Source organism: Alosa pseudoharengus, unplaced genomic scaffold, assembly GCF_046254945.1.
Source record: "Alosa pseudoharengus isolate Yale_2024_CS ecotype anadromous, Long Island Sound unplaced genomic scaffold, YU_APseudo_1.1 YU_APseudo_1.1_scf_9, whole genome shotgun sequence".
Taxonomy (NCBI): domain Eukaryota; kingdom Metazoa; phylum Chordata; class Actinopteri; order Clupeiformes; family Clupeidae; genus Alosa; species Alosa pseudoharengus.
In genome coordinates, this window is record NW_027468881.1 from 25,572,846 (window position 1) to 25,582,845 (window position 10,000).

Consider the following 10,000-nt stretch of genomic DNA (forward strand, 5'->3'; position numbering starts at 1 on the left):
TGTGTGTGTGTGTGTGTGTGTGTGTGTGTGTGTGTGTGTGTGTGTGTGTGTGTGTGTGTGTAATGTTCTGTGGCACAGTGCATATGGCAGAGACTGGACTGGCGCCATAATCCTGGATGGATCATCAATCACCTCTTAGCACTCAGATATTTGTGCAAACAGGGTGTTTTAAGGTACGTGGGATTATCAACTCAAACGGGGAAAGCAAAAGACAGTGTGTGTGTGTGTGTGTGTGTGTGTGTGTGTGTGTGTGTGTGTGTGTGTGTGAGAGAAAGAGTGTGATTCATTGGGTGATTTTCATTGGGAACTTAAACTGGGGTAGTATCAGGATGGAGTGTGTGTCTGTGTGTGTGTGTGTATGTGTGTGTGTGTGTGTGTGTGTGTGGGGGGGGGGGGTTGGGGGTAGTGTACATGTGTAAGCAAAAGTCAAACAAGACTAGAGACCAAGAAAAGATCAGGTCAGTAAGCAAGAAGTAGTGGCTGCATCAGAAAGCAGGAGGAAGTGTGTGTATGTGTGTGTGTGGGGGGGGGGTGGGGGGGAGTATGTGTGTGTAAGCAAGAAGGAGTGACTGCATCAGAAACAACTGAAGTGAGACAGGTGCTCTGTTCAGCCTGTGGCCATGATTACAGGGCATGGAGGATGACAAGGGATGATGGAGGCACAGAGAAAACACATCACTAATGTGTGTGTGTGTGTGTGTGTGTGTGTGTGTGTGTGTGTGTGTGTGTGTTTGTATGTGTGTGTGTGTCTGTGTGTGTGTGTGTGTGTGTGTGCGTGTGTGTGTGTCTGCAACACAAAAAGACTGTCTAATGGGAAGGCAAATGGCTGCAGGAGTAATTGGCTTATTAGAAGCACAATAAGTGTGTGTGACGCACAAGGTCCTGCTACACGCGTCATTTGCAGTTCCTCACTAAAACAGGTACAGGGAGAAATACACACACACACGCACTTGCACACGCACACGCACAAACACACACACACACAGACACAGACACACACACACACACACACGCACACGCACACGCACACGCACACGCACACGCACACACACACACACACGCAAACCTTCCCACCCCTGCACTGCACACACCAAACACAGGAAAAACAAACTAAACACACACACACACAGGAATAAGTGCACTTTCTCCTAAATATGTGCAGCGTCTGAGGGCTCTTCTTCTGCTCAGAAGCTTGCTGGTGAGGGCAACAGATCCATATCCAATTAGAAGTTCATTTGGGAGATTGATAGGAGCAGTTCTCGTCTCTGCAGATTCAACGCTGTGCTGTTAGCTACAGTCAATAGCGACACAGGAAGGTAAACTAATTGGGTCAAGTAATGAGCTCCATTTATGTGTGTGTGTGAGTGTGTGTGTGTGTGTGTGTGTGTGTGTGTGTGTGTGTGTGTGTGTGTGTGTGTGCAGCATGTGTGTAGTATGCCTGTTATGATTATTGCTACTAGTGTTATCACATTGCTATGGATGCCAATCAGGAAGGTCGCAGTAAAGCCATCCCCTCCGATGTCATTTTCATCGCTCACCATCGATCCCTCTCCCATGTCTATAGTATCTGCATCGTCATACTACCCATTAGCCATTCCATTACTCTGGTGAGACTGGCAAATCGGTCGTCTATATTTAGCCCTAACAGTCATCTGGAGGGCAAAATGCTTAAATACATTTACTTTTACAGCAGAACAGACAGCCTATCTGAGAGAGAGAGAGAGAGATAGAGATAGAGATAGATATAGAGAGAGAGATAGAGAGAGAGAGAGAGAGTGAGATCAAATCTGATAGGATCATATCACAGATTATCTGGCCTAAAATAAACTCTTGAGAGAGTTGGGAAATAAAAGGGCTTTAAGCCTGGGTGCTGCTCATTGATTAGGCTGGATGAGGTTGCGGTTCAGGAGACTAACCGCCTGGCTGTGCTTGGCTGTGTGTGCTGCTGCCTGAGTGAGGCTGTGGAGGGCTGGCAGATGTCTGGCTCTCGATGGGAAGACTTTTGAGGGGATGGAAGTTGTGTCTTTGACAGGCCAGAGCCTCCCAGATGTCCAAGTCTGGCTCACAACATTGATTTGTGGATTGTAGTTGCCAGTCATCGGTGCAGCTTACCACTGTGATAACCTGTCACCATTTAACTTTAGATAGAAAGAGAGAGAGAGAGAGAGGGAGAGAGAAAAAAAGAATGAGAGAGAGAGATAGAGAGAGAGAGAGAGAGAGAGAGAGAGAGAGAGAGAGAGAGAGAGAGAGAGAGACCGGACAATAGACTGGCAGAGGAAGTCAGGAAAGCAAAGATTGTGTGACAGAGAGGGATGGACAGAGAGAGAAACCCGGGGCGGAGAGAGAGAACGAGCGATGTGAAAAAGAGAGGGAAAGGTCAGCTAGAAGTTAAGGCCAACTTGATACTCAAGGATCAACACTGGAAGTAAACAAACAACAAAGTTAAAAATAGAGGGGGTGGAGAGAGATAGAGCTATGAGAGCCGCGAGAGCTTCTCTGTAGTGGTCATGGCACGGTCAGGGGCAGCTCGCTAACATTACCTCCCACCTTGAGTGGAATGCCCTGTGGACTTCTTAAGAAGGCCAGATCAGTCCAGTCAAAGAGATGGGGAGAGATAAGAAAAGACAATACACAGGGAGAATGAAAGAGAGAGAGAGAGAGAGAGTCAGAGTGAGGAAGAAAAATAAAAACAGAGGGAAGCAGAGAGAGAGAGTGAAGAGAATAGCAGAGGACATGTGACAGGAGAGGGAGTAAAAATGGAAAGGAGAAGATAAGGAGAGCTGGAAGATAAGAGGGATGGCACTGGCTAGTGAGGTTGAAAGGCTGAAGCACACTGAGACCAGCCCCCCCCCCCCAGGTCCCATGCTAACTATGTTAACATGCTAACGCTGCTAACCATGCTTCCTCAATCCCATGCTAAGTATAGAAACAGCTCCAAACATCTACGCTAACCCTTATACCCTCTCCCAGTCCAATGCTAACTATGTTAGTGATGTTAGTTAGCTAATGCAGCTAACCATGCTTCCACAATGAAACATCAATGGTAATCCTTATACCCTCACCCCACTTCTAATGATCCCGGTACCATGCTAACTATGGATAACAGCCCCAAACATCAATGTTAATCCTTATACCCTCACCCCACTTCTAATGCTCCCGGTACTATGCTAACTATGGATAACAGCCCCAAACATCAATGCTAATCCTTATACCCTCACCCTCTTCTAATGCCACAAGTTCCATACTAACTGTGCTAACGACCCCAGACATACGCTTACCCTGCTAACCATGTCCAGGCACTGCAAAACACATTGACCCGCTATCACCAGGGTATCTGCATATTTTCCAAGTACAAATTTAAAGACTTTTAAGACCTTTTCAAGACATCTAAATGGAAAATTAAGACTATACCACGGCAAAAAGATACATATGACAACTTAAAACTGTTTTATGCAATAGTTTTTTTTTTCTACTTATTTTAACCCCCACCCCATTTTGAATGTCTATACAGAAGTTACCAAATATATTTTGGCGAAAGAAAAATATTTGTGTGTGAATTATTTTCACAGCTATGTATGCCCAATTTAGGGTCTGGGCTGCTTGCTTTTGAAGCTGGCTGTATATATTTGGTTGTGCTTACTGGCTGAGGCTGACTGTTCTTCACCTGTGTCTGTAGTAGCCTAGGCTAGTTGCCAAAGACATGTGCACTGGACTGGATTCCCTTCAATATTTAGACTAAGCTATTATTATTATAAGCTAAGCTAATATTTCAATAGTTAGACTAAGCTATTTAAATATTTTAATAGGCCTACTTTATATAATTTACTATGTGCATCTATTGTCCCATATGCAGTACATCAAATTAAAGTTAATCCACTGCTTTACATTTTGCATACCAGTTGTATCTAAACCAACCAAAGCTTGACTGAAACATTGTAAAACCATATACTTGTTTAAAATTAATTAAGAGACAGATCCTCCTGCATGATCCTGCTGAAAACTGCTGGTTTCATCTCAAGCACGCACGTATTATGAACGCACGTTTTTTTTTTTTTTTATGTAGCCAATCGCCGACATTCAAAAAATATGCGGTTATATTTCACAACTTTTGCGGAGTAGGCCTACTGGGAAACGCTGCCATCAAGCTGCTGACAGATATTACAGGTATTATAACTTAGACAGATATTTTCTTCCCTAGGCTAGGCCAGCAACACACACTGGAAAGATGCAAACAGATCAACTTAAAACATGTAGGCTACAGTATTTCCTCCTAATTGCGAAAACGTTTTTTTTTCTCTGTCAGTCCGTGGTTCCTTCATAAATTGCGCAGCAAATAGACGAGTGACAGAAGCACTGAGCATAATTTGACCAGCAGTCTTCACGTCCATAGTTTGTGAAACGATGCTGCGTCCGAGCAAAGATTCTAGATGCCCAGCGCAACTCCAAAAAGGATGACAAATGAGCGTCCGGCTTGAGGCTGCGCCGGACGCCGGACAGGACTTTTAAAATCCATATGTCCGGCCTAAATTCGAATGTATGGCCACCCTATCGCTAACTGGCTTACCAACTCTTTCTCCCGCTCATTCTACCGCTCACGTAGGCTACCTGCATATGTCTCAGGCCTCGACTACACCACGAAAACGTCAGGCATATTTGTACATACTGTATCATTACCGTTTTCACACCTTTAACCACACCCGTGAAAAACATCTTCACTCTGCAACCACTACACTTCCTCCCGTAGCCTTATAGTCACATGTACAATTGCGTTTTAAATACACGAAACCGATGGAAACGTTTCACTCGCTCTCTTGCACTCGCTCACTCGCTGGCGGTCCCATACGCAAATTTAATACCTCCCTTTCGAAAATTCAAGACATCCCAGACAATTTAAGACTTTTTTAGGCCTTAAAAACCGAAAGTTGTATTTAAGACTTTTTAAGACTTTTTAAGGATCCGCGGGAACCCTGTATCACGCGCGCACACACACACACACACAGCATCAGATCTTCTTCAGGCTTAATGTTCTCCTGTAGCAGAGATACAATTAATCCCTACAAATCTGTTGGCGAACACACACTGTCTGACTTCCTCTCTTTCCCTCTCCCTCTCTCTCTCTCTCTCTCCCTCTCGCTCACACACACACTCTCTTTCTCTCACACACACACACTCCATTTTTCTCTTACCCATTGGAAGCATTACAAACGGATGAGACCAGATGAGCCTCTTTTTGGAGGGGATTTCTGGGAGTGTGTGTGTGTGTGTGTGTGTGTGTGTGTGTGTGTGTGTGTGTGTGTGTGTGCGCGTTTATGAGTGGACCAGGCGGTGGGATTAGACGGCGGTCACGCCGGTCAGGCCGCGCCAATCTCGCTCTTCCAGTGCAGACACTGCCTTGAGTGTCCTCAAGACGCTCCTTTGGCGGCACAATCAAAACAGCGCTCGCCTCTCAGAAGGCCTGAGTGGGTTACATCAAACACACTCACTCACACACACACACACACACACACACACACATCACTCATGCGCTCGCAAGCTCTCTCTCTCTCCACCCCTCTATCTCACTCTTTCTTTCTGTTCTCTGTTTATTCTATCACCCCTCTCCGCTTCTATCGCTCCACCTCGTTCCTCTCAGTCCCTTACTGTATCCCTCTCTTTCTCTTTCTCTCTCTCTATCAATTCAATGAGCTTTATTTATTGGCAGGACTGTATACAATATGTAATGACACTGCAATAGCAATATCTCTCTTTTCATTCCTCCATTCCTCTCCCTCTCCCTCTCTGTCTCTCCATCTTCTTCTTTGTATGTTCGGCAGCTGCTGGTAATTAAAAGGCTTGAGAGAACCACGGCATTCTTGATGGGCGGCAGTGTGTGTGTGTGTGTGTGTGTGTGTGTGTGTGTGTGTGTGTTTGTGTGTGTGAACATACATACAGTATGTCTCTTTCAGTTTTGATGGGCAGCAGAATAAAAGAATATCGCTGATGTATGCCGCCATTCATCAGTCGTTCGCGCGCTAGCCCACTGCTCGCCATGCCGGCGGTGGCGGCTAACACGGGCGCTGCCATGCTCCTAATTAGCCAGCATCCCTCCACACGCCACTGCTATTGTGCTGCGCCGCGCTGCCAACGCAGCCAGCAAATGGATGGGGGGTGCGAGGGTGTGTGTGTGAGGGGCGGGGGGGGGGGGGGGGAGTCGCTTTGGAACGGGCTGAGGGACGGAGGGAAAATAGGGAACGAGGGAAAGAAAGAGATGGAGAGAAAGAGAGATAGAGGGAGAGGGAGAGAGAGAGAGAGAGAGAGAGAGAGAGAGAGAGAGGAATAAAAAATGGCAAGTCCTCAATGACAGCTGCAACAGGGAGCGAGCGATCAAAGGCGTGGGTGATTGCATGCGCCGAGCCAAGTAGCTAGATTGTCTAGAGGATGGATTCAGAGAGAGAGAGAGAGAGAGAGAGAGAGAGAGGCCACGCAGGAGAAGAAGGAAATGATGAGCAAACACAAGAGAGAGAGAGCAATGAGAAGAGAAAAAGAGAAAGAGAGAGATGGAGAGAGTAGCAGAGGGATGGAGAGACAGAGAGAGGGATAGAGAAATGGAGAGAGAGAGGAGGCCACGCAGGGAGAAAGGGAATGATGAGCAAACACAAGAGAGGGAGAGAGGAGGCTAATTTCATTAAGTCAACACTGATGCCAGTAAACACATCCTATCCACAGAGGCCACAGCTGCAGGAACATGTGTGTGTGTGTGTGTGTGTGTGTGTGTGTGTGTGTGTGTGTGTACATGAACTGTATGTTATATACATATATACATATATATGTGCATATATATATTATGCATTATCTACTATACTATGCATTGCATAGTATACTATATATTGCACATGTGTTGCATTAACCTTATTTCCCAGCTATACATGTTTAATGTGGATCTGAATACATTACAGCAGAGCTTGAGCAGAGAGAGCAGTGGGTGAGCAGGACAGGGGGGGACACAGGGGGAGGAAAACTGGACACCAAGGTATGGAGAGTGAATATATACACACACACACACACACACACACACATGCCGCAGATGGTTTAATGTCTGTCGCACACAAAATATGAGTGCATGAAGTATGAACATGCACACACACTGCTGCTGCACACAAACACACACACACACACACACACACACACACACACACACACACAAATATTTACACACATACAATCAAAAACACATCTGTGCATGCACACCCACACCCACACACCCACACACAGACAGGCGCACACACAAACACACATGACCTGAAAGAGGGAGAAGACTGAGAATGGTTAATCAAAGGAGACAGTCACACTGACTGCAGCTCACACACAAAAGCCCTCTTCTGACTGCTGCTGTTTCCTGATCAGGACTTAAGAAGTGCAGAACTCTGTGACAAGTGGCACTGGGTAGATGTGCTGGAATGTGTGTGTGTGTGTGTGTGTGTGTGTGTGTGTGTGTGTGTGTGTGTGTGTGTGTGTGTGTGTGTGTGTGCGCACACTCATATGCGTGTGTGTCTGTGTGTTAGTATGTATGATTGCATATGCACAGTTTGTGTTTGTGTGTGAGTACACAAGCAAGTCTGTGTGTAAACATTAATGATGTTTGCAGATGCATGTCTGTGCGTGTGTCTGTGTGTGTATAATTAAATCTCTCTATGTGTGTGTGTGTGTGTGTGTGTGGTTGTTTATGTGGGTACAGTATGTGTGTGCATGTGTCTGGACATGTGTGTGTAACAGTGTATAAGAAGAGTGTGTGAGAGTCTTGGTGGAGCAGATGGGGGATTATTTAAGCGAGCACTTGGACTTGACCTGCTGACCGCAGATCTACTGTCTGTGGGCAAACAGGGGGCCACCAGCTGCCTATTAACATCTGCTTCAGCCACAACACAATGCCAATACAACACACCACACCACACTCACACTCACACTCACACTCACACTCACACTCACACTCACACGCACACACATACACACACACACACACACATACATACATACATACATACATACACACACACACACACACACTAACACACAAACACACACACACACACAAAAAGACACACAACACACACACGTACACACCATACAGCACAGCACAGCAGCACACACAAGGTAACAACAGAACAGAAACCACAGGACCATGGCTACGGGCAGGAGGAACGATCACTGGGCACAACCCATCTAGATCTCAGCAAGAGAAGAAGGAGGATACTATCAAGAGAACCCTCACTGGCACATCACTGGTGTGCATTCAGGAAGACAGTAATAGCAAAGCACAGAGGTCCACACAATCAGGAGAACCTTCACAATTAAACAAACAAACAACAAAAGAACATCTATCTATTTCAATATACTTAAACCAAATCTATACCCCCCCCCCCCCCCACACACACACACACACACACACAAAGAACCTGATGCATGTACTGCAGCTCCTTACTGAGGCAAGCATGCTGCTAACAATAGGAAGTAATAGTAGGCTGTGTGTGTGGAGAGGGACTGCTGTATTCGCTCATCCAAGAGCAATTATTTGTCCCCCTGTCCCAGACTCAGCGCAGGCCCCGAGTGATGAAAATGACTTTAAGTGCACTTTCCAGGGGCCTCAGCCCCATTATGGTAATGATGATTACAGCCGACGCTCACACACAAATAGTGGGGCTATACCTCTCTGTCAGTGTGTGTGTGTGTGTGTGTATGTGTGTGTGTGTGTGTGTGTGTGTGTGTGTGTGTGTGTGTGTGTGCGTGCGCGTGCGCGTGTGTGTGTGTATGTGTGTGTGTGTGTGTGTGTGTGTGTGTGTGTGTGTGTGTGTGTGTGTGTATGTGTGCGCGCGTGTGTGTGTGTGTGTGTGTGTGTGTGTGTGTGTGTGTACGTGTGTATGTGTACATGTGTGTGTGTGTGTGTGTGTGTGTGTGTGGGCTGCTGGTCTGAGCCTGTAACAAAGCCCTCGCTCCTGGAGCGACCCTCTGGTCAAAGTCAGCTCCCCGCTGGGCTCTTTTCCTTCTTCAATCAGTGGCCTTTATTAAAACACAACACCACACAGCACAGCTTATTTTCCTCTCATCTTTTCCTTTGTGCCTTCCCCTCTCTCTCTCTCTCTCTCTCTCTTTCTCTCTCTCTCTCTCTCCCTCCTCCCGCCCTCCTGGCCATGCAGTCATCCCCACGCTTTAGGGATACAGTCGCCTGGGTGCAGTGACACCGAGCATCCACCAGGCGGCGCCCGTGGCCTCCACGCTGCTGCTGCTGCTACTGCTGGTGTGACGGCTGACTGAGGAGGTGTTGAGGTGAATGTGCTGAGGGAGTGTGCTCACTCAGTTCCCAGCACACACACACTCTCTCTCTCACACACACACACACACACACACACACACACACACACACACACACACACACACACACACACACACACACACACTCTCTTCCTCTCTCTCTCTCGCTTGGCCAAATTGGTAGAATGTGAGGTAAACTGGCAGTCATGGGAGCTGGAGCCAGCGATTGGTTTTGACTAAAGCTGACATGATCTGGATAATGCATCCAACGAGGGTGCCGGGGAGTGGAGCCTTATTTTCCACCCCACCAAAAAACTGCCCGGGGTAAAACATCTAAATATGACAGTTACCGAGCCAACTGCCCTAAATCTCTCTCTCTTTCTCTCGCTCTCTTTTTTTTTTACACCGCCAATGGTTAACGTTTTATTTGGACATTTCCGGAAGCCCTCCACATCAACCGTTCCAGCAGGAATATTGACGGAGAGAAGACTGGACAGAAACGATGGTAGGGATCACTAGTCGATGCTTGACATGCTTCCCCGATAACATGGATCTGGGCTGAGGAGGTCCAGACAACCCACACCAGATTAGACGACCAGAGCCCTTTCATCAGACTACAGTACTGTCAGGTGTTCATATCGATGTGTCACTGAGATATACTGTACAGCAGGAACACTTTCAGCACATTCTGAGGGCTCTCTGGACATAGTCACAT

At 46.8% G+C, this 10,000-nt stretch overlaps 1 protein-coding gene across 1 annotated transcript in view; it reads right to left on the reverse strand.

Moving 5' to 3' along the window:
• The window catches only part of plxna2 (plexin A2), a 225,566-nt gene that overhangs the window by 108,494 nt on the left and 107,072 nt on the right, over positions 1 to 10,000 (reverse strand). The window lies entirely within an intron of this gene.